The following is a 25,824-nucleotide window of genomic DNA, read 5'->3' as shown; positions in this document are numbered from 1 at the left end:
CGAGCGCGCGCACACAGAGCGGATAAATGTGGACCGCAGTGGCACTCTCAGCGTGCCGCCTGCCGCAGACAGCGATGCAACAGCGTCTCATCATCTCCTGGACCGGGTAGACAAGAAGCTGCTCCGGAGCACGTTTCCTGGTGAGTAGACGCTTTCCTGTCGGCTATGTCTCACCTTCGTGCAGGATACGGAGCAGCTCTCAGCCCTGCTGTGTGTGTGCGTGCACACATAAGTTGAGGCACTGCATCACTGGCACATCGACCTGTAGGATACGGAACCGCCGGAGAAAGGTCACAACAGCGCACTGATACCTGTGTCATTGACGCATCTGTGCGTGCCATTCACAGCTCCAGCCAAGTTTTGCCCTTGGCACGAAAAGTTGGCGCTGCACTGTTTTAGCTAAGGTGAGTGTGGACGTGAGAGGATTCCAGATAAGTTGGTCTGCACCTGGAGACACGCAATCGAATGCACCTTGGTCCCGATTTCAGGCAGATGAAAGGATGAGGTGATTTTTTTGGATATGCATCTTTCCGCCCAGCCATGAATATTCCCCCAGATCTAAGATTTAAAAAGCTAAAAACACTGAGATGTAACAGCAACAGCTTAACCCGTAATGATTACTCAACGTTTGTGTGGTGCAATCATTAATCATTGAAACAGATTTCAGATTGTTTTAAATTCTGATTTTCTTAATTTCACTTTTACAGTAAAAAAACAAATGTAATTTTACAATAGAGTAAGAACTTGCACTTTACAGTACAATGCCTCAGTCCAGTAGGCTGTGTATACATTTTATGTACTGCACGGAGATCCTATAAAAGATGAATCTAGCTTCCTGGTCTGACATAAAGGAAAACGCACAAGTGCTTAAACCCGCATTTTATTAATGGCCAGCAGGGGGCGACTCCTCTAGGTGTAAGAAGACTCGTGGCACGATGTGATGTCGCCATGTTGGTGTTGTTCCTGGATCATCAAAACTAATGTAGGTCCAGGTTCAACATTGCAGGTGACCAATCAGGTTATTGTGTTGCCAATGATTTGGACGTGGAAACACCATCAGACCATGTCTGTGAAGGTTCTCAGTCATCCAGGTCATCGTAGTCAAAGGAGCTTGCAAAGAAAACCATCAGACCATGCACCAAGGCCTAACTCCAATCCTGTTCAATCTGTAAACATGGTCCATTTTAAGAAAAATACTAGGTCATGTGTCAAAAAAGCTGGTACAGGGCCACGTTTGCCACCACTAGCATCTGCTTTTAACAACAGCCTGTAAACATCTGGGAACTGAGCAGAACAGCTGTTGGACGTTTGGGAGAGGAAGGTCGTTCCATCCTTGTCTGATGGAGGATTCTAGCTGCTCGCTGTACTTCAGTAGGAAGTATATTTCATGCCTGCAGCATGTATGTTATCCAGACACTGCGGGGAGGCGTTACTGTGGCAACCAAGTAAGCTTTAAAAAAAAGTGGCAAGTGTTTTTCAAATCAAAAAATTACAACTGAAGTGCAGAAGTCTTTGATGTGATGGATTCACGCCATCATCAACCAATCCAAATGTGGAATTTTGTCACCCTTCAAAATGTTATGAGCATGAACACATATCAGTACACACAAGAACAAATAGATTAGAAAAGCTTTCAGCTGTGTCACATGCATGCTGCTGTGAGACTGCATTTTAATATCTGCAGAATTTGCAGAAATTTCTTCGCTCCTGATAAATTACGCTGCAGAAAAATAATGTCGTCTGCTCTGCTGTTCAGAAAGGACAAAGCTGTGTGGCCAGTCAGAGACCCTGTCAAACGTCCCTCTGTAAAGTCCCAAGAGCAGATCCAATCCTTCCACTAAGGGCAGCTGGAAGCATTTTGTCTTCATTTGTTGCAGTTTATAAATCCCCTGTGTGGGGCTCAGTCTAGACCCAGCTTCTGGGTTTTAGGGAGTGGATGGTGGGGGTAGAAAAAGACTCTATTCTTCCCATCTTTCCTGGTTTCCAGGAGGAGTAAAACGCACAGCTACTCCATCATGTGTGCAGGACTGTTAGTCAGTGCGTCTCTCTGAGGAGGCTGGAGCTGCTGGTGTATGTTACCCTGCAGCCCCATAATTTCATATCACTTTATTTCAGGTATTAGAAGCTGCTGAATGCCCTTACAAAGGCAAAGGGCTAATTATAGTATAAAGACAAGGATTTCCAGGATTTCCAGAACTTTCTATGCAGTCTGCACCACGGTGTGCAAGCCCCAAGTTCAAAAATACTAAAAAAAAAAAGGGCTCAGTAATTTCCTGCAACAGCACTTTTCTGCAGACTTTACTATAGGAAACACAAATAAAGTATTTGTTGGGGACTATTTTTGCTGCAGATCAATACAGACTTCAACTATATGCAGCACAGTACATGCAGCAACCTGCCCTTTAAATTCAAACTAAAGGACAATTTTGTTTTACTGTTTGGATTTATTTTCTTTAACCAGCAGTATGAAAAAAGTTCTAAAGCTTTAAAAGACATACCTGCTGAAGAGAGACAGCAGAGGAGCATCCAGGACGTCCTAAACATAAGTAGCATTAAAATGACAATAAATAAATAAATAACCTGCAGAGTGGTGTGTTTGATTATTGCGTCCTTAATTCTAATTTTAGCTACTGTTGTCAGGTGAATTTGATGATAGTATTATATATTGATTATCCAAATCTGTAAAATAAAACAGTGGAATTAACACACTGGATATTTACTTCTAAAATGTGTAAAAATAGAAATGTAAGGTGATAAATAAGCCCAACTTTTTATTCTTCCTCTTATCACCAAGTAGTAGGAAACAATATCTTCTAAATGTTTTCAATACATGTACGTTTTATTGAAAATATTAATAAAATATTTCAAAAACCACAAACAATCATGATGTACCTGCCAGAGGTGGGACCAAGTCATTGTTTTGCAAGTCTCAAGTAAGTCTCAAGTCTTTATCCTCAAGTCTCAAGTCAAGTCTCAAGTAATGTCAGGCAAGTCAGAGTCGAGTCTCAAGTCACTGGTGTAAAAGTCCGAGTCAAGTCACAAGTCTGAAACTTTGAATTTCAAGTCCTTTCGAGTCTTTAAAAAAAACAAACGAAAAAATAATGTTGCAGTTATATGCTAAATGTAAATATTAGACCATGTAATTTTAAAATCTGTGTTTTTCTCAACACATACAAAATAGTGAACTTAGAAAATATACACAAATTGTGAAATTGCACCTCTTTAAAATGCAGCTCAATTAAACTTAGCTCCAAGAATAATTTTCACCGACAGTTCTGAGATAAGCTGCATGTTATTCTTGGATGCGGTTGTAGGACCGGCTTTAAAATCGCATGACAAAAATATCATACACATTAAAAAAAACTGCATCACCAACGTAGCCTGGACAACATTTGCTAGTTAGATGAAGTCAGCTATCTCATCTTAGCATATTTATATGCATATTTATAATCATACGGTTCTTGGAGTGAGTGCATACACTCATGAAGTTTAGTAACTTCCGGTCACTGCAACAAGCCCAGGTACAGTTTACCGACGGATGGGTACAGGACCTTGAAATGCACCGTGTAGAACGAAAGACCATCGTACGTATCATAAGTTTACCAGTCTCACAAATCGTCGTCATAAATACACATTCGTTAACCGTTTATTAATAGGACCTTTGAGCTCAACGGTAATTAATTAGTAGTGGAAATAATTTCTGGTTCGCATCACAGAAATGTAGCAGTGACAACAATATTGTATGCTGTAATCGTACTGGACAATTAGTGATACAAAAACCCTGTTTTATCCTGTGAATAAAAGTATGTGTTTTTGTCAGTGTACCATAATAACAGAAGCGAAACGCAATATTGTGTCAGGATAATTTACTATTTATGCACAATAAATAAAGGAGCATAGCGCGACAATTTCTGTTCAGCGCCAGACTTGCTTGTAACCTATATCACCAATTATGTTAAGAAAAATGACGCATTAACTACAACAGCAGACTGACCTTTGTGTAAATGCTTGGAGCAGACTAACCTGTGAGCTGGAGTGTTCTAGGACGTTATATTTGATCTTTGAATGGCTGCAATCCAGTCGCCTCTTTGTTACTTCGGAAACATGGCTCGAACAATTTCTCTTCAACGACGTAATCCGATAACAACCGATCTCTTTACCCGTCGGCTTCCCGTGGCTGTCATGCGACCGGCTATTGCAGTTAATAATACAACGGCTTCTTGACATTTTTGTGTTTCTTTTTATCGCTGTGTGACTGATTTTAATTGAAAGCCTGCGTGCGCTAGTACCGCTTGCCACGAGTTCCCAGAATCCTTTGCGGTTCTACCCGTGAATGACGTCACATTTTCAATCTCCATATAATATGCATGTTAAATTTTATATTTGGGGTAAAATATCAAGTCTTTTCAAGTAAACCGGTTCAAGTCCAATTCAAGTCCCAAGTCATTGGTGTAAAAGTCCAAGTCAAGTCACAAGTCTTAGAACATTTTTTCAAGTCAAGTCTAAAGTCATAAAATTAATGACTCGAGTCTGACTCGAGTCCAAGTCATGTGACTCGAGTCCACACCTCTGGTACCTGCTGCACATAAATAAATAAAGACATAGACGATATCCTGATAAATACCATCTGTCTGCTTTGTTGAATCTGTAACTGCATGTGAAGGTCGATCTTATCTCTTAACAAAAACTCTAAAGTAACTACACCTTCAGTTATGATGCATATTTTCATTTAAATGTCTTCCAGCTGCAAAATTAGTTCAAACGAAGCCTTTAAAGTCACCAAATTTTGGCCTTGCTGTTGTGTTTTTTAGCAACTGATAGAGACTGGTCTGGTATTTAGTGAGTCAAAAATGCACAGCAGTGGCAGTGGAGGTTAAAAGTTTAGTTTTTTTAGTGTTCATATTCATTGCTGCTATCTTGGATTGCTAACTCTGGCTATGTTGGACGGCTCCAACTTTCTGAGTAGGAAATCCAAGTTGAGGGGGTGTTCCATGAAAAATTTCCAACTGCGAACTGAGTTTTTGTGTAGGTGTCCTCAAGACCCTAATATCTCTGAAAAGCACAGAGTTGCTGCTTTCAGGAACCTTTGGAATTGTGCGATTGCGATATTGGTTCAAGAGTTGCTCAATCATCCGGGTAAGGAAATCCCAAAACGTTGATTCTGTTCATCTGAACGTAGTCTTGATCAAAGACGTCAAGACTGAGGTCACATTACGTCAGGCATCTGAGTGATGAAACGTTTCTCCCACTGAAAACGCTACATCCAGATAAACACAATCAATTGTTGGGGGTTCAAGAGTTACGGTAGTTTGACTTAAAACTGAGCTAAAACAGTGGTCCCCAACCCCCGGGCCATGGACCGGTACTGGTCCGTGAGTCTTTTGGTACCGGGCCGTGAGAGTCGAGGCTCAGGTGTGAAATTTATGGTTTTCAGGGGGTTTATCGTTAACTGGGTCTTTTCCCATGTTGTAGTTGTGTGTCTTATTTTGAAAGAAACATTACCATAGCGACCAGAGAGCATTAAGAGGCAGAGAGGAGGATGTTACTCTCAATGTTGTTGGTGCATTTCAGGAGGACGCTCTAATAAAGTTACACAATTACACAGTGAATTTGCGTTTATTATTATATTTACAAAATACCACAATTTTTGTCTTGGTCGTATCATTTTATTCTCTTGTATTTATCCGCCACACCTTAATGGCTGATCCGTGAAAATATTGTCAGACATTAAACTGGAAGTGCCAGAAACTGCAGTTCCTGTAATGGCCACTTGAGGCCAACTCCAAGACCAACGTGTGATGTCATGGTGGCCACGTCCATCTTTCATATACAGTCTCTGATTTCAGGCTGTATGAAGTAAAAATGTATTATTCTCAAATCCAGTAAAAGAAAAGAATCTTAATTACAAAGTAACTGTAGAATTCACATTTTTGACATTTTTCTAGCTGCTAGAGCTGCATTTACAATTTCCTACATTCCTTTCCTACGTTTTTGCTCACAAAACACTAAATCGATTTTAGAATTTCTTCTGAACAGAAAATTGTTGTAGTTTTGCAAAAGTCAAGCCAGAATAACTGTTCCGTAGTTATTACTCTCTCTAGTTGATCAGCAAAGTCAATCTCATCCTGTTTGTTTTTCATTTCAAGCACAGAACATCAGACACACTCTGTGAAAAAGAGATGCAGGCAGGGATTCAGGCTATATTTATGGAACATGTTGTTCAGTACGGCTCATATTTGCTGACAGTTAGCAAAAAATATAATTAATAACAGCTCGGTGCTTCGGTTAGTGGATAACAGGTTATATTGATGCCTCGGTGGCCTGTGTGTGAGCCACGATAACAAAGTAGTTAACGCTAACAATGTTTGTGTTCCCATCAGTTCTTATTGGAAGATTGAACTGGTCAGCCCTGTTGCTGTTCTCATGCTGTTAATGGTGCTGAGAAAATAGCATTAGGGACAAGAGCAGTCTTGAATTACAGTTTTTTCTCCTTCCCACGTCTGTTTTTATTTCTTCCTACACTCTCCCACTCCTTGCTCTCTCCAGCCCATGGTTACTAATGTGTCTTTTCTTTCTTTTCTTTCAACGAATGAGCAGTAAGTACGTCCACCCTTGAAGTAACTGTTATGAAGAGCCGTAAGGTGTATTTTCTACTCATAACAGGCCCAGGAATACGTTTTGGAGGTGTGGTACTAGTGGGAGTATTTCAGAGGCGACAGTGCTGGCAATGTAAGGGGCTTTTTAGCATTTGGATAGCAGCAGGCTTGTGTGATGATGGAGAGTATTAGCATTTTACATTCCTGCTGTGTTTCCCTGTAATGACTGGTCATGTGCTGCTCACCCCTCCAATCTCTATAGCTTTTTCTGGATGTTGGCTCCGGTGCAGATGGAGCGCTTTGCAGTGTCCTGGATCCTGTGTGATTAATGAAATGCAAATCTGTTGTAGAGTCGCTTTCGGCTTGTTACATGCTGAAACGCCTCCTTGTTTGTGTCATGCTGGCCACTAAGTAACGGTGCAATATGAGTGTGGGGATCATTCTTGGCTGTTTGGTCACATTTCACTGCCAGTAATTGATTTTTCCTGATGCTTGATAGCCCACAGCACCCTGCTAAAGTGTCCGGTGGCAAGTGATATTGCTGTTTATCTGATTCTAAGGGGCTTAATTGAGCAGTACAGTTGCATATATCACAAGCTCCGTTACACACTGTTTTGATTGTCGGTATACTCAAGTTTTTATAGTGCACTTGATTGTAAGGAATCTGTTTTACAAGGCTGCTTTTATTTTCTAGAAGATTTTATTTCCTGTACAGTGTACATAATGATTTCAGTAAATATTTTGCATAAAATGTAGCGAACTCACAGGGAGTTTTGCATTACGTGCATCACTTAAAGGCAAACAAACTGTGACTTGAATTTCCTGCAAATATTTATTATAATTACAGTTTTTATTTTTCAAGCAGTGTGAGAAACCTCTTAATTTCCCCATTGCATTTGGAGGATCCAGCACACACTCTTCTGTATCACCTGACTGCCCCTGGAAGTTTTGGTGGAGTATTTAGAAACCTGGACATGTTGTATGTGTGTGCATTAATATTTGCATGAAAAACAACTTGTTGCACCTGTAGCAATGAGTCTTATCAGCATACACTCCAGTGAGATGTCTCCACACGCTTGAACATTTAGTTTCTTTGTTACTAAGACCAAGGTATCTGTGTTTGTGTTTGACTGCACGGTGCTGCAGCTGTGCAAAAGACAGATGCCTCACACAATCACTCAGAGACAGACCTGGCTACAAAGTGCACCTCCTACCTTCACAATGGTACACGATTGCCCCTCCCTGCAATTTTAGGGTGTTTTCACACCTACAGTTCGATTACTCTGGCACGAATCAGTTAATGAGTTTGTAAACTGTGGTTTAGTTTCTTTTCACACAGGGAAAAATCCAAGTGAACCAAAATATGTCACAACGGAGAATGTCACTTACCCCCAGATGTGTCCCAGGTGGGAGAAACAAAAACAAACAGAGAATTTCAGTTCATTTCACAGCTAGTTGCTAGCCCGTGCATACCTTTGTACATCTATAGTAGCTTGCCACATTCCTGAATACAAACCATACACAGTGTACATCTGGTAGTTGGTTAAGATCAAGGTCACATTCATGCCATGAACAAACTTCTCTGCAGTTAATAGACCTTTTGAAGGAGGTGGTTTCGGTGCGGTTGTTTTGGTCCACATCCGAGTGCGATTACTGCATTCACATCTACACAAATGAACCCCACTGGGGGAAAAACAAACCAGAGTTCAGTTTAAACAGACTAAACACCACAGGTGGAAAAACACCCTTAGACTGACTTACAGTTTACGTCTTGATGCATTCTCAATCATCCAGGAAGGTAAATATCATGACCATTTCCTGGTCATGAGAATTTGCATAATTATGATTAAGGAACTGACCTCCCAGCCCATTCTTCCTTCAGTGGGCTGGTTTCAGTCATTATGCAAATGTACTGTTTATAAGATTGGGGAAACCTGCAGTCAGCTGAGACTGAAGAAGTCACTTGGATGAGTGACGAAACGTTTCTCCCACAAAACGCTACGTCCAGATGAACAGAATCAACTTTTGGAGACTTACAGTTTAGTTCAGCTCGTGCCAGTATGAACGAAAGAGACAGCCTTTGGTCCAGAAGTTCTCTCTGGAGTTCTAGAGATCATTAGTGGTTTCTGCTGTCTTTATTTCTGGACTTGGAGTTTCTGACCCAGTCCTCTTTCAGCTGTTGTGTAACTGCTGACTTTCCCTCACTCCCTACATGGCTACTGTATGAATTTCCAAGTCCACTAACACTTGGGTCTGTCGTTGCTTGCTATCTCCCACAGGAACCGACGCTTGCCTTTGAAAGACAGATAAAGTGAAAAACACTGAAACACTGGGTCTAATTCCTATGAGACAAACCTATGTCTATTTATTTATTTGTTTTGTGCACACAGGTCTTTAGAATTCCAAAAATTGTACTTTTACAGTTGATTTCCTTGATCTTTACTCTAAGGAATCCACAGAGTAAAGGAGTCTGAGTATGAAGCCTACTCCAGGGTAGCTGGATGGGACGGAAGCTAAATCCATCTATTTATAAACAGTTTCATGGTCTAAAAAGAAATTCCCCCCCCACGCACACAATAACTTGAAAGCATCTTTAAAACAGGGTTTAGAATGCAGTCCATTAACATTTGTCTAGGAAAGTCATTTGATTATTTAAGTTACAAGCCAACTGGAAGTCAGGTGTGTTACAGAGGGGGAGCTTGGATCTCTGCATGGCCGACAGTGAAGGATGATAATGAGCATGCTCTAGTCTAAGTATGTTAAATTAGCTCTGAGACAGACTCAGAGATGAGCATTAAAAGTGATGTATTGTTTGGATTAAGCAGCTTGCCTTAGTGTATGTTGTCTTGGTGATTTTCATTTCCTTTCATCATTTAATAAGCAGAAGAAGTCACAGATGCAAACAGGTGCAAAGTATTTAAAATAGTCAGTCACGGTTTCCCAGAGCAGAAGAAGATGTCTTAAAACTGCATTACACTGCGAAAATAATAGGAAAGCAAATTCTGGAGTCAAGGACATCCAGTGTTGATCCTCTGCTTGTCACAACAAGGAGTTTATTTTTACAACCCCATCGATCAATGAGTGCCGTTGTTCCCAAGATCACCCTCAAAGATCGTCACTGGCCGGTGGAGACAGTCGACATAATCTTTTAATTTGATTGTCCTTAACATTATTTGTCTAAATTAGGACAGCGGTCAAACACGAGAGAGCTGTTGCTTTCCTGCAGGCTCGCCGCTTTTCAAAACTCTCATCCGCATCTGCCTCAGGAGTGCTGACGCTGCTGGAGGGCGAAAGCTGGCTTGGTGTTGGCTGGTGCAGTCTGCAGAGAGAGAAAGAGACATAGAGGGAAAGAGAGAGAGAGGATGAGGTGGGCTGGTGCTGATTTCTGCCTGTCATTTTCACCTGTCTCACCTCAGAGGAAACCAAGTGAAGTCTCTAGATTTTCCAGAAGGAATAACACCATGATGTCAGAGGTACGTCACTTGCAAACATCTCCAAACTTTTTGAGGTATTAATACATTTAAGCTGCTTTAGCTCCAAGTTTGTCTTCTTAGAGGACTGGATTAGCCGGTATTGTTACTCAGAACCAGACATGATCCTTGTGCTTGGTGGAGGAGGATGCATGTTGACTGTGCTGACGTTTCATAGAGCTGTGGAGCTTTATCTACATAAACGATGAGTCTGCTTCGAGGGCTAAACTAGATGTCAAAGCATAAAATACCTCTGTGTTTAATGAAATTACAACAGGAGTGCTAGTTTTACAAGTTTTCTTCCCTTTTCATCTTTCCTGGCTGCTTTTCACTAGTTTTGCATTTGGCTAGGGTCAGTGTCTCTACTGGTTGCGTGAAGTGATACCTGGACCCTGCTAAGGTTGCACAGGTAGTCCAACTTCTCCAGGATGCCATTGCCAGAAGGTTTGCTGTGTCTTCCTTTGTCCAAGGAGGAACAGGATGAGCACTGTCATAACTACAGAAGTGATGGGAATGTCTCTGTCCAAACAATCAGAAACATGACTTCATGAGGGTGGTTTGAGGACCCAACATCCTCTGCTGGGCCATGTGCTCACTGCCTGACACTGTGGAGCCTAACTGGCATTTGCCATAAAATACCAGAATTGGCAGGCCCACTACTGGTTTGGTGCTTTTCACAGATGAGAGCAGGTTCACCCTGAGGACATGTGACAGACTTGAAAGGGTCTGGAGAAGCCGTGGAGAACATTATTCTGCCTGTAACATTGTTTGGCATGACTGGTTTGGTGGTGGGTGAGTGACACAGACACAGTCCTCTACAGACAAGGCAATGACACCCTGACTGCCATTAGGTATTGCGATTAAATCCTTGGACCCAGTGTTGGACCTTATGCTGGTGCAGTGGGCTCTGGGTTTGTCTTGGTGAACCACACTGCCCGTCTCATGTGGTGAGACTATGCAAGACGTTCCTGCAGGATGAAGAAATTGATGCCACTGAGTGATGTCCTGGTCCAGACCTGCGTTCCCCCAGAACACGATCTGTCGTCTCATTAGGAGCATGTCCCAATTCAGCCCTTTGTGGCTTGATACCCAGTCCAGTATAGACATCCAGCAGTGTTTATTTTTCTAAACAGTGTACTTTTGATATGTAGACACTACTAATATTTCACACTCCATCTCAGCTTAGAAACTTTTAAACTCACTTTGATGAGTTAAACTTTCATTTGAGCGTCTTTTGTGCTTACGAGCTGTCCAGAGGCCATCTGAGAAGACCGGAGAAGGACAAAGTCTTAGTTGAGAATGCCACAGTGTAAATCTGAAATGTTGTGGGTCAGTCGCACTGGCATTAAACATCACAGAGAGACAAACAGGTCAGACACAACTGCAAACATTATTCGCTTTTGAGTCTGAATCAAATATCATGCAGTGTATGTTACGACTTTGATGTATTGACTGTCTGATGACGACCCGGCAGGATCAATGCTGTCGCTGTTAGTCGGGATAAAATTGATTCTCATGACCCAGAGCTGACTTAAATGACGTCGGGGATTGTGCATGATCATTTATTGTTAATTTAGCCCACCAAAAGTGTTCTCGTATTATATTTCCTTATTGTTGTAAAGTTAATCAATTTATCTAAAATATTTGTAAGAAAATAAAGTGAATGTCACAATAAATGTCCACCCAGTGCAGCATGTTATTATATACTGTGTGTAAATTTAAGAACATCTGTTTGACCAGTTCCTGTTTTATTTTGTAATTCTTTGCATGTTGTTACACTGTTGTCATATATAATATTGTGCTGTGGACTCAACTCAGGAAGAGTTTTTGTACACATAACTAATTAACCATCATATGCAAATTTCTAAGTAAAGATTTAAAAGGTTTAAAGACCCACAAACATGATATCATCAAATGAGTCTCTGCAGATGGAAACGTGTTTTTTCTTGTACCTGTTACATGTGGAGGTGGCGAGTCTGGTTCCTGCTATACATGGAAAGCTCTCTGTGACATCTCACTTTGTGCTGATGGGAACGCTTTTTATGGCCCAGTGATATAATATTCAACAATAACTCGATCTGCTTGTTAAAAAGCAGATTTTGCTCGTGGATTAGGTGTCTGATATTATTAAAGGAATGCACTTAAATGTTTGTATAGAAAGAGTCATGTTTGTGTGGGGAGGAAAAAAAGTGAAAAATGCTTTTTCTCTTAAATATTTCAGGGGAATGAGAGCGTACTTTTACCTGCTTTTATATCTCTGATGTGTTCAGCTCACATGAGAGGACTGATTTAAGAGCTCACGTGTCATTCAACTTCCTTCATGTCACATAAATTATTGAACATCTGTTATATAGTGTCAGCATCCAATAAGTCTTCTCCAGCAGCATCTGTTTTGTGGTCACTGAATTATTTAAAAGCTGCTGCAAAATAAAAGAAAATGCTGGTATTGCTGTATGTTCCAAATATACAAGCTGTTAGATAACACGACCCAGATTAGCTAAATATTAAGTATAAATGTGAATTTTTCAGCTTGTTATGAAGTAACTGTGGAGAAAATTAGATGAGTTGTACTGTCCTCATAGACTGTATATAAAAGTTGGAGGACAGTGCATTCTTTTTAATAGCCAGCAGGGGGCGTAACTCTTTTCTTGATGGGTTTATGGACTCAATTGCTATTTACACATCGTACTGAATAAAGCATGTTTATCTGTCCTTAATAGTCAGAAAGAAAGATAAACCAGTCAGTGTTCATATTTTAATCACCTATTGTTATCCAGTGAATGTGGAGTAACGGGGTATGCACAAAGGAAGAGATGTAGGGACCATAGATGTGGAAAATTAATGACATTTGGCAACTTTTAGCAACTAGAAGCAAAAGTGACCGTTTGTGCCACAAAATTAGGCCTGTCTCAAGGACTAACTTTTCTCAAATTTGAAGTAAAACATGAAGGATGCTGCTGGGTGGCATAATAGAACAAAACTAAACAACTAAAAGTAAAGGATCCAGCTAGTGAAGAGACAAATACTTAACTGAAAATTAGCTTTTATACACCCACCTTTACCTGACATATTTTATCTTAATAACCAAAGGCCGAGGGTCGCAGATGCCAACAGACTTAATAAACTAATCCGTAAGGCCAGCAATGTTGTGGGGATGGAGCTGGACTCCCTCAAGGTGGTGTCGGAGAGGCGGATGCTGTCCAAGATAAAGACAATGTTGGATAACACCTCCCACCCACTCCATGACATGCTGGTCAGTCACAGGAGCACGTTCAGTGAGAGACTGAGATTACCGAAAAGCACCACTGAACGACACAGGAAATCATTCCTGCCTGTGGCCATCTCCCTGTACAACGCATCCACTTAACACACTGTTTGCTGCTACAACTACACATGTTTCTTTTCCAACTATTTATTTATGAGTGACTTATGTATGTATGTATGTATATATATGTATATATTGTACTATTCTTAGTTAGTGTATTGTCTGTCTTGTCTTAATGTTGGTTTAAAATGGAGCACTGTAACAAAAAATAATTTCCCCCAGGGATCAATAAAGTATTCTGATTCTGATTCTGATTCAGATGCACCAGATTTATATAACAAAACAAATGTCAGTTACTTACATAACTTTTCAGTATATTTATAACTTCCACTCTTCTTCATAGTTTTCCTTATAACTGCTTTGCTCCTTTGCTCATACCGAGGCTGCTGGTTTGTAGCTGGCTCTAAACCCTGCTATAGCCTTAGCAACTTAGCTTTTTTTTTAGCTTTTTATGAATCTCTCTGTTCAGCTGGGTGAGGGAGATGTCTAATTAGACTTATTGTTACAGTTGCCAGGAAAAGGTGTATTTCATTGAGGGGTTGTGCAAGTTGCTGGCAGTCACTGGTGTCATATTGGTTGCAAAGACGTAGACAATGCTGCACTTTGGAGCTTCACCACAGCTTGGAGGGTAAAGTGAGTGTTTGCAGACAGGTTGGCGTCTTCCATACAAACTATGGATGATGACAGCAATATGCTAGCAACCAAAGCAATTGCAGGGAGGATTTTGATGGAGCACCATGTGGTGTCAGCCAACAACTCCTAGCAACCGAGTCACTGAACGGTCTCTAGGCCTGTGTAACTGAAGCCTCACCTGTTCACCTGATACTTTTCCTTTCATAAAGGTGGGTTAAAATTTGGTGGATGTATTTAAAGGAGGTTAAATATAAGTCAGTGCTCTCCTGCTGGTTTTTATATAGGATGCCTGAAGTGGGAATTAAAACTCCCTGTTGTCGCTCCTAATGTCTGCTCCTATGAGCAGAGCTGCACTTAGGCGCAGTCCTGTCTGTCTCACCTAAGGATAAGAAAAAAAGACTGTGCACAAGGACATACTGAAACGTGAATCCAACACCGACGTGTCTTAAACCTGCATTTGTCCCTCAGACCTGACCTCGGTAAACAGTTTACATATGTTAATGGGCTAAGTCACTAGTTTCAGCTCATACTGAGTAAAACATTACATTAATTTTAGTCTTAATATGCTATTCTTAATTATTTGCACCTGCTTGGTAATTTTTTTTTTCTTATTTGTATTTAAGGTGTTTAGGGTAAGGAACTGTTATTGTGCTGCTAGAACCATCATTTCCCTAAGGGGACCTCCCCAAGGGCTTAATAAAGTTCTATTCTATTCTATTCCATTCTCTGCTATTCTTTATTAGAGTCACAAATGAGAATTATCCAAGATATGCTAATTCAGTGGTTCTTAACCTGGGTTCGATCGAACCCTAGGGGTTCGGTGAGTCGGTCTCAGGGGTTCGGCAGAGCCTTCGCCATGGCTCATTTTGTGCACCAGTAAAAAAATCACATTTTATTTTTCACTAAAGAGGGGTTCAGTGAATGCGCATATGAAGCTGGTGGGGTTCGGTACCTCCAACAAGGTTAAGAACCACTGTGCTAATTGGTTTAAAAGCTTTTAGACAACCATCATGCCAAAATACGAAGATCTCAGCAGAAGACTTCATAACAGGATGTCTTTACCTGTGAGTGACATTCCAGCAGCTAGGTCCATCTTTTATATACAGTCTGTGGCGCCACTATATAATTACAGGTTAGCAGCAGAATAGTTTTATGTGAATAAAAGATGACAACGTTTGTTTTGAACAAAGGATTTTTAGAAATCTGGTCTCAAACTGAGGATTTTTAACATTTTAGGCAAATGCATTAACCACTACAGACACATCCAGAAAAATGTACCACAGAAGCTGCTTTATATGTATAAAATGTATCTTTTCTCATTAGAATATATAAAACGCTTGTAGTCTCAAAATCCAAGGTGTTATACATGAGCTATTTCCATCTTTTTGTGAATAATCTCACTTTGATTTATCTTTAAAATGTTTTATGTGTCTAATGTTGTGACGTCAGTGGATCTTTTCCATTTACCACCATATTGTTTCAGAGGAGAGGTTCACACCTGCTCGTGATGTCACTACCCTGCAGAGGATACCGCATGCCCTTGCATCTTTTCAACCTCTTACATCTGCCACTTTTATTTTGAACTGCTTCCTACGTGGAGGTGGGGGTGGTTGTAGCAGTGCCTTTAAACACTTCACGCCCCCGCCGTCTTGCACGTTCCTCCTCGCAGCACCTCCCAAGCTCCATAAAAACACTCCACACTGACTCAGCATGTGTGTGACAGGCAGAGGGGCGGGAAAGGGGTAGGACTGTGGGTGTTTATGAGTGTGCTAATTGGCTGAGTGTGAGCATGTAGCTGGTTGTGCTGGTTGGACAGGTCTGCACTAACTGCTCAGCTGGAGAGAAGGAAGGAAGGAAGGAGGTGAAGAGGAGAGAGGAGAAAGGATGAGACGAGATAAACCATGTGGGAGGTGTAAATCCTGTATGGATGAAATGGCTGTGAGAGGAGGAGAGGTGAGTGTGAGATTGAGATGGAGGGGGGAGGAGGACAGTGGAGAGGAGAGGCAAGATTTTGTGAGTCTCTGTAGTACAAATGTAGCTGTGAGTGTCTCAGGTTTCTGCTGACAGCGCAGGGTGATAAAGAGCCACTACTGAGGCAGCTGGCAGCCCTGCACAATGATGCCGATAATACAGATGTGCATGTCATGCTGTAAGACTTGCAGACAGATGACTAATGCACGGGAAAAAGTGGCGCTCTACACTATATTGTGTGTGTTTGTGTGGGTGGATGAGAGGGTAAGTGTGAAACCATGAATGACATTACATGTGTGAGAAGAGGGACTGCATATTTTTGTATAATCAGTTTGTGTGGGCATGTCAATGCGTGCAGCCCCTCCTGGACTCGTGTATACCATTACTGAGCTGCTGTACTCTAAAGCATGGCGACCGTTCAGGGTAAGTAGTTACTTATAAATCATATATTCACGATATAATCATTTTCTAGCTGTAAAATTTTGAATGTGGTCAAGTGCACTTATCATTACACTGTTGTCAGTTTTTTAAAAGTTAATTAATACAAAATAAATTTAAATGTTGTCGAACATGGATAGAAGACCTAAATACTTAAAGAAGTTGTGACATTTTTAGACTGTTAAAGAGCCCTTCTCTGCTGTGCTTTGCTTTAACTTGCATCATAATGGATAAATATTTTTTAGTGTTGCAAATTAATATTATTAATATTGGAGAAACCCAAAGGTATCGCCTCTCTCTGCTGCTCAAATCAGCATTATTAGCCATTTTTCACACACGCACCATATCTCTGCAACTTTCTTTCCACCGAGGGATGTGGATATCCAGTGCATTAGCTGCTTTTTAGTCTGGCAGCTCCCAAGTGCAAGAGCTGCATTACACGTGCAGCTGTAAAGTGTGAAGTTGTAATTTCCCAGTTCCCAGATGGAGATTTCAATGGGAACGCCCCCTCAAATCAGACTTTCCACACCAACCCAGACTTCATAATTCAAGATGGCAGCAGCACTTGTAAACATGAGCAAAACTGCAGAACTGTTGTGCATTTGTGACTCACAAAACAGGCCGGGCTCTATGAATGAAGGCGCTGCAGTGGTATTTTTAATGTAAAAAACCAAACAGGCGGGTTGTGTTGCAGCCAGTTGGGGCTGAGAAGAGAAATACTACTACTAGAACATAGCAGTCATCCATTATCTGACTTCAAACTTAAAAGGAATGCAGCGATGTCGAATTGCACCAAAGTGAGAATACGCTGCATTTACTGCCAGTGCGAGAAAAGCGAGATAGTCATGAAAAAGGGACTTTTCTCCATATTCATGTCAGAATGAAAACAGAGCTTTATAAAAAAATAAAAAAAAAAGGTAAAAATTATATTTTAAATAAGTTTAAAGTGAGTGACCTACAGGTCTCAAACTTCTGAGTTCTTCTGAGTGAGTGTTTTTTTTATTATTTTATGCACACTTAGATCGAACAGATAAAAACTCATGTTCAGGGACAAACGTCTCTTACCCAGTACGCTTTCACACCTCCTTGAAAGTTAAAAGTCTCTCACAGTTTCATTCAGTTTGAACTGTTTACTTTTGGAAACAAGCTCCATCTACCCCAGTGTGTCTCCATAGCCTAGTGGTTAACATGTTTGCTTGGTAAATGAAAGGTCACTGATTTGATTTCAGCCAGAGACAAAAGTCAAACATGCAGAGGGATCTGCTGTGGAGAGCTAAAAAAAAGTGATCGTCGTCTGATGGCGAAAAGCCCGACTCCAAATAAATGCTAATGTTGCCCCAGATGTGTGCACATTGTCCACTGTTCCTTCCTGTAGACATGAGACCTTTTTATTGTCTGGAGGTTTGCAGTCAAAGTTTGCTTTCATCTTAACCTCTCACTATGGATGTGCAGTCCTCCCAAGTCCGTTGGTTGGCATGGGTAGTTTTGGTTTATCTAGAAAATGGTTTAAATCTCTTTGATATGAAAAAATGCTTTTGACCGAGCTGCTGCCCTCTCTAAAGTCTGGTACATTTAACCATTAGATGGAAAATGACTCCTCAGCGGGGCAGAGCGTGCAAGGTTGAACGCTGGCAAAATTGGCTTTGGATTAGCTTTGATGTGGGAGTTGTTTCGTGAGATTTCAAAGAAGTTGGTGGCTCGAAAATGCATCTGAAAACACATTTCATAAAAACCACAGTGAGCTCAGAGATGGGCACGACAGACATGACTGACTGAGGAGCAGCTTCAAACTGATGGGTCTGCGATCCCCACAGGCATGAAATTCTATTAATACCCATAATGCTGTTTGGATCGATACATGAGTACTACACTTTTAAACCACGCTGGCTTTGCAGATGCTAATACGGCTCTGATAGTCTCTAGGCAAAATATCTTGTCATAAATAGTCATGAATGTGGTAGATGGATCCATTTACTCTCTAATGTCTCTGGGAGGTTGTCTTGTAAAATTGCTCTAAAACATTTGCATGGATTAGTGTGAGCTTTGCAGGTGTTTTTTCTGTTTCAAGTTGATTTTTAATCACTTCTGCAAGCCCATAAAGTTTCATTTACCGTTATTACTTTTGATACCAATGAGCAAATCAAGGTGAGATAATCAAAAAGTTCAGAAACTGGTGACAGCACACAGTGGTTGTGTTAACCAAACATATGATGTTGCATGCGGTAACTGTTAGTGGAATAGTGATCTTGTTTAATCTATGCATGCAATCCATAGATTGCTTGCATAGATTGAATGCTGTTGTAGTGTAGCGTTGAGTTTGAATCCATGATCTGTCTGCTGGTTCTTTCTGAGTACTCCTGCTTCCTCCCACAGTCTAAAAGCTGAGGGTCGTTAGGTTAATTGGTGATTCTCTCTGTGTTAGCCATCCTCTTGCCCTATGACAAATGGGTTAGGCTCCAGCACCACTGCGATGTAAGAAGATGGATGGGTGTTGTCAGCTTACTCTAGCAAACTTAGTTAGAAAGCTGAGTCCACACACTGTGCTGGTGCTCATTAATTCTAAAGAACAGATTCATCAAAGTATCAGACTTTTACTCATTAAAGCGGCAATATTTTTTTGTCAGAGAATTCTTTGAAAATGCTTCAAAGCGCCACTAACACGTTAGCAAAGTCCAGTTCAATTACTGAAATTGGCAGAGATGAGGCCTAGCTGACATGTTGGTAATTTAAGCTAAACGGGTTCATAGAAATAAACATCCATAGAAAACAAAACCAGGCTATAAAAATGTTTATTTTGCAGTGCGCTTGGGCATTTTGACAGTCACTGGGGGAGTCTGTGGGCACTGACTCAGGTGGCCACAAGAACAACTGCAGTTTTTCTACACTTGTGCATTTTTCCTTCATTTCTCTTACCTGAGAGGTTGCAGCAAATATGCAGCTATATGAGACATGAGCAGGTGAAAGCGGCACTCCATTTCTGTCACTGTTGCATAACGCAACATCGTACTTTCCTGCGATTCGAGGAAAGAACAGTTTGTTGTCTCGTTACTTGTTTAGTGTTTTGGTCTAAGTGTGGTTCTTCATTCACTGAGTCAAGGTAGTGAGTGGAGGAGTTGTAGCAGCAGCAAGGTCACGGCCAACGTGGTGCTGATTGAATGTCTCCCCCTTCTTTTCTTTACCAATAAGCCTCTCTGCATCTCCTCATACGCACTGCTGCTGCCTCTGCATGAGTCAGAGGACCAATCAGCTTTTGTCTGAAAATGCCTTTGAAGGCACCGTGAGAAGGAAAGGAAGCGATCCGGCCTTGTATCGAGTGCAAACAACAAAGTCGTGCTTCGAAGAAAGCTCTGGCACAGCTTTCTTTCATTTTGGTTCATCCTCTTCAGTCGCTGCTTGGTTAATTATGATTCAGCAGAGTTCACAGGGTTTAAGCGACACGTTTGTGGTGTGACGGTGAGCTTTCAGCCATTTCTTGGGAATTTATAAGAGTAGGCAGTTCTGCCAGATACAGTACATGATGTAACATAATAGTACATGCGGATAAATCGATAGTCCATGAGTGAGAGAATGATAAGGGTGCTTCGCGTTGCAGTGTGAATGCCTCTGAATATCCCTCACCATCCATTAACTTAACACAAACCTCCAAATCTCCCCTCGGGTTTTTAATGTGCACAACCTGTCATGTTGCTGAAATCATAGCTGCTAGTGCACAGCGCCGGCAACAAGCAAGCTGAGAGCTAATATTAGCACCAGCTCCCCCATCATGTGCAGGGAGCTAATATTAGAGCTGCACTCTTTGGCTTGGGTTTAATTACCTGTGTGATTTGACTCATGAAAGCCTGGTCCAAGGACCCAGAGGAGTTTATCCGTGTGTGTGTGTGTCCCTTGTGTCAGCATTATAACCCACAGGAACAACAAGAAGATGAGTCATCTTGATTGAGCGGCTGTGGCTTTCTGTTTATTGAGGTTTGATCAAAGGTGCGCCATCCTTCAGGCTCCCCATCGAGTCTGTCGCTATTTTTAAAAGCAAAGAATATAAACAGCCTTCGCCAAACAAGTATTGAAAAAAAAAAAAGAGTATGACAGTGAATAAAAGCTGTTGACATCAAAAATACACTCAAAGATTTTCAGTAGAGATGGATAGATATGTCTGTGATTTGCTGAATTCTTTGCATTCTTTTTGCTGCCATTGTTGTTTTCAGTATTTACTGGTAGTTATTTTGTGACCTACCTGTTACTCTACCTGTGAAAAGCAATTCAAAGTATGCTAATATTTTTATTTATTTGTATTTTAAGCACAGTCCAATCAAGCAGCAACCACTAATGAAGGCTTAAGGTCAAGGTCAAGTTTATTTTTTATAGCACATTTCCAACAGCTCATCCTGCACATATAGTCACAGGTTTAATCAGGGGCCTTATCACACGTACAGCTTTTAAACTGTAAATATTGTTTATGAACTTAACCAGCTGTTTCTGAAAAGGTATAGCTGAAGCATCGACATCATAAACTTTAAATGTAATGTGCTGTCTTTGGCCACTTTGTTCCATACAACTGCTTTTTAACAAAAAGCAGCAACTCAGTGTGTTTGAGCAAGTAGACGTGACTGATATGATCTGACGTTCAAACTGAGCATCAGAATGGGGAATAAAGGTGATTTAAGTGACTTTGAACGTAGCATGGCTATTAGTGCCAGCTCGGCTGGTCTGAGTATTTCTCAGTATCAGTCTGAGGAGAATTTGAGCTGATAGGAAGGGAGGACTATCTCACTAAACGCTCGCTACAGTCAGGGTATGCAGAAGAGCATCTATGAATGTACAACACATCCAGCCTTGAAGCAGATGGACGGCAGCAGAAGACCATGCTGGCACATTAACAGTGGCATGAAACAGCATCAAAACACGGCGCCATCCTGCCTCGTCTCAAAGGTTCAGGCTGCTGGTGGTGGTTGAGCCCATCGGTACAAATTCAGCATCACAACACCGCTGAGTATAGTTACTGACCATGCAAGATAATATGCTAGGTCACAAACTGTTTTGAGGTTGTTAGTAAAAAAAAAAGTAATCTATTACACATTATTGTTACCTTTCTTAAAAGTAATTTTATCAACAAAAGTCCTTATTATGAACACAAAGCAAAAATGGAAAATCAGTCTATTAACCCTTTAAAGTCGGTCGGAGTGGGCACGCTCCGTTTTGCGTAACTATTTTTAAATGCAGGTAGCACTGCAACCACATAAGCTAGCGCAATAAATTGTTTTGCATATACAACCGGAGGAGTTGTACTTAAATCTTATGCCATCAGCTTGTCCTAGGTCACAGTTTCCTTCCACATATAGCTTTGCAAAAACTGCATGAAAAGCACTTGCAGCAACAAAAACATAATATTCCAGAAACACGCTTTGCCGATCCAATCAGCTGTTCGTAACACTTTCTATCGCATGTCCGCCACGTCCTGCCCGAAACCGGAAGTGACGTCATTTTGCGGAAATGTAGTTTTTTACCATCAGGGCCTTATGAGCCTATACTTGTGTTTTTAAAAGTTATGTTTGACTTTATGACTTTCTGTGTTGTTTCTGGGATGCTTAGGACTCATATTGCACTGCTGGAAATAGTTTATTTTGATGCAGTACAATATGAGTTCTTTTTGCAAATTTGCATTATAATATTTATTTTCGTTTTTCCTGCAGTGTATAGAAATTGGTGTATTTCAAAAATAAAACTATGAAGACACTCAAAATAAATTTTCTGTGGTGGGAAACTATTTTGTGCAACTTTTTTGTATTTACAGTTTTGAGGGATAAGCCTCTTAAATTTCACTAACTAGAAATATATGTTAAAAAAACAAAAATGATTTTAAATTTTTTTGTAGTTTATTGCACTTTTTTGCAATTTATGTAATTACTATGCACTTAATGCAGACATATTATTAAAATTTGGGCTATAATGGTTGTATTGATGTATATCAACTTGAAATGCTCCCAAAAATGGCTCTACAGCATGTAAAAATATAATATAAGCTCTGGCGGACTTGGCTCTATGGTAGGTCTTAAAGGGTTAAGACTTTAAAGTGGTGATTGTACTTTGGAAACATGTACAGGAAGAAAGGAGGCGGTGCTGCAAGCCTGACTGTTCATCACTGTCTTTATCAGCTGCTGAAGTTCAGGCTCTGGCTGCCGGGCTGGGGTCAGCACACGCTCAGCTTTATCATCACTCTGGGGTCTTGGCTAGCTTAGCGTTAGCATGCCCCCTGGGCAGGTGCTTACAAAGAGCCAAAGTTGTCTCACTCCACCATTTTCCTCCTCCTGACATACAAACTGAAATCAGCTGATTGTGGCGCAGGTGTGCTGGAAGAAAAAGGCGTGTTTGTCTGACATTGTTATTTATTTGTATCATAACTAAAGAACAAGTAACTACATAATAGTAGTCATGCACTGCATTACTTACACCCAACGTTACACTGTTACACCCAACACTGGTTACAAAGATTTAATCAACTAATTAATGTTCTCAGATGACCTCCACAGTCACCAGATCTCAATGCAGTAGAGCGCCTTTGGGAGGTGGAACAGGTGATTTGCTTGTTGTACAGCTGACAAATCTGCAGCAGCTGTTTAGTCGTATATTTACAAAGAATTAGGGCGAAAGGTGGCCACACCTGTAACCTGCAAGGTTTGCAAACTGTCCACTGTGTCCAGTCACTGTTTCATAGAACAGTGTACACCCTCGGTTTTTTAAAACCTAGCTATCTGCTTCACATGAATAGTGATACTACCATATTAAAACTGATATAGTTAGCTAAAAGTGAATCAGCCAAGTGACATATCTACTAAAGATAAACCGTAAAATGGGATGAATAATGCTTGGCTAAATTTTTTAGAAAATCAGAATGTAGCTAAAAATGACTTTTTCATTTGGATAAGTGGAAATAGCTTGATAGTCATAATAATAATAGCTTGAGATATTTAGCCAAAAAGTAGAAAATGGCAAACATCAGGGACATGTTTGGACAGACTCACTCCGATCGCACATTCAGGCGTCCTGCAAGAACTCTCATCGCTTGGTCTAATATTTTTGGCTTTATCATAGTGCAATGTGTGACACTGACATGACTACAGCTAATGCTAAAAATGTAACAATAAGAAACGTTTGTCAAAATGTTTTATTTCAGTCCACATTTTGAATCTCAAATATGTTTTAAGGTGTAAAAGTGATTCCCTATTCATGCAAATAATAAAAATTAATTATTTAAAACAGGCTTGCTGCACATTTGCATTCTTCTGAATTTCAAAATGTAGTAGTGGTAAATAGATTAAAAATCATTTTAAACAGTGTGTTCCTAGTACACAATCTAAAAGTAAAACATGTCTCTATTGACCAAAACCAAATCAGATTTCTCTGTTTTGCTTTTTAGCCAAACTGTCAGTAACGATGACTCAGTCAGTTAAAATTGCTGTGCATGCTGCATGTCCAGACACGCCTGCAAAATGCACACCTGAGCTTGTATTTGGGCTTAAAATGTTTTAACATTGTGGGTAGAAAAAAATTCGATTAATATCAATCTAAATTTAGCCAGTACTAAATGCAGTAGCTTGAGATTTTGCTGGGACACAGCTGATTCCCAACCTAAATGCATTCCAGTAACAGACAAAGCAATGGTTAAGTCTGAATTGCTGAAATAGCTACTGGATAAAAAAGTTTGGCTATAAAAGTAATTAATAAAACTAAATTGTGGAACAAATCTCATGTGACTGTTGAAGAGGTCAGAAACCTTTAGATGTAAAAGCTTAAAAATAAAAATGATGTAGTTTATCGAATAGTTTCTGATGCAAATAATCTGCAAATAAACAACACAGTACTTTGCCCCAAGCACTCGTCCTACAAACCTCTTAGCTATGAAGCAAAAACCCCACATAGTGCATCCACACGTACTCTCTGGGTGCAATCAGTTGGCCAGTGAAACTTACCCCTCAGTGATGCTGCCAGCTTTTCCATTTTTAGCTTGTGGTTGATGGATGGTTTCTTGTCAAGCTAGATGAGTTTTTATCAGAAGTTTAACCAATCGATGCATGAAATCTGTTTTTTTTACATGCTAATCTAGAAGTTGAAATGATAGGAAACATGCAAAGCAAATAAGACTGAGTGTGGCAGGAGCTGGTAAATGGATTGTTCCTCTTGTAACTTCTGGCACAGCAGTGGCGCTCCCACCAGACTTCATGCCAAATTGTCCAGAAGTACTGGCAAGCTGGACAGCTGAAAGGAACCGGAGCACTCGAGAACAGCACTGCTGCATCCAGGATTTAACATTACAGTCTGGATACAGGAAGATCTGTAATAACTAAACCACTGTTTACTGTGTAGTATTTATTTCTTCTTATCTCAACATTAAAATTGGGAAGTCACATTTTTTTTCACACATCTTTTTTATTGTTGTTTTTTATTACATTTGAGCTGATATGCGTAGCTTACAAGTTGTTAAAGATTTTGATGCTGGCATCCAGACACGGTTGGTTAAGCTTAGGTTAAAGCTGCTTTTTGGGACTCGTGATGAATGATGCGGTGTTTGTAATTAGGTTCAGCTGTAATGTTCCTATATGATTGTGACACTGTGATTGTGGAAGGTTTTATTAAAGTAAATCTCCACTAGCTATCTGTATGACTAGATGCCAGCAGGAGTTGGTGGGTGGAAAGTAGCCAAGCAGTGTTTGTCTTTGTGTTTTCTGGCAGAAGAAAAGTGGGGTTGTGTTACATTAGCAGTTGTGTTACTGCTTTTAACTCTGGCCTTCCTGTAACTCTACACTCCCATCACTCTGGTTTGCTGCCAGCAGAGCTCTCTCCTTCACTTACACGACTCCCTCCTCCTTCTGTCTTTTATCTATTTATCTATCTCTTGTGGTCTTTCTCTCATCGCCCGACTTCATCTCACTCGCTTCCATCAGCTCCCGCCTCAGTCAGCTGACGAATAACTGGATGAAAGAGGTCCAAATTAAGTTCATGCTCATCTGCGCTCTCTCTGAATCAATACTGACTGGCATACTTCAACCTCTTCGTGATGACAAATCATAAGCACAGATGATCTCTGAGGATCTGTGCCTCAAACGGATATTTACATTAAAAAAGAGCTCAGCATTTTTATGTGTTAGTTACTGAAAATCTGTTTAATGAGGTTTATCATGTGTGATAGTTGTCCGCCACACTGATGTGATACAGCTACTGGTTTCTCGGGAGCAATAATTTCCAGCTGGTTGTCAGTGGTTCCTGCAGGTTGCTGACTCTCATTATGTGAACTGTCATAGGAATTGCTTTGTTTGCAATTGATTGCAATTTTTCGTGTTTAAGTGCTAGAGACCAAAGCAGGCGGGCTGAGGTTTTTGCCAACTGGTTGGAGAATACA

General features: G+C 40.6%; 1 protein-coding gene across 2 annotated transcripts in view; it reads left to right on the top strand.

Moving 5' to 3' along the window:
• Positions 1–25,824, top strand: part of LOC308390896 (uncharacterized protein) — a 103,387-nt gene continuing 77,563 nt past the window's right edge. The window contains exon 1 of one of the 2 annotated variants that reach the window (XM_080873238.1): positions 1–140. The gene's annotated coding sequence lies outside the window, so the exon portion shown is untranslated. Of the gene's footprint in view, positions 141–15,854; positions 15,978–25,824 lie in introns of those variants that run through there. The other variant, XM_080873237.1, reaches the window with a different exon arrangement.

The sequence above is a fragment of the Rhamphochromis sp. 'chilingali' genome (genome assembly GCF_963969265.1).
Source record: "Rhamphochromis sp. 'chilingali' genome assembly, chromosome: 22".
NCBI lineage: Eukaryota > Metazoa > Chordata > Actinopteri > Cichliformes > Cichlidae > Rhamphochromis > Rhamphochromis sp. 'chilingali'.
The sequence above is the reverse complement of the archived record's forward strand: the minus strand, read 5'-3'. Positions and strand labels throughout refer to the sequence as shown.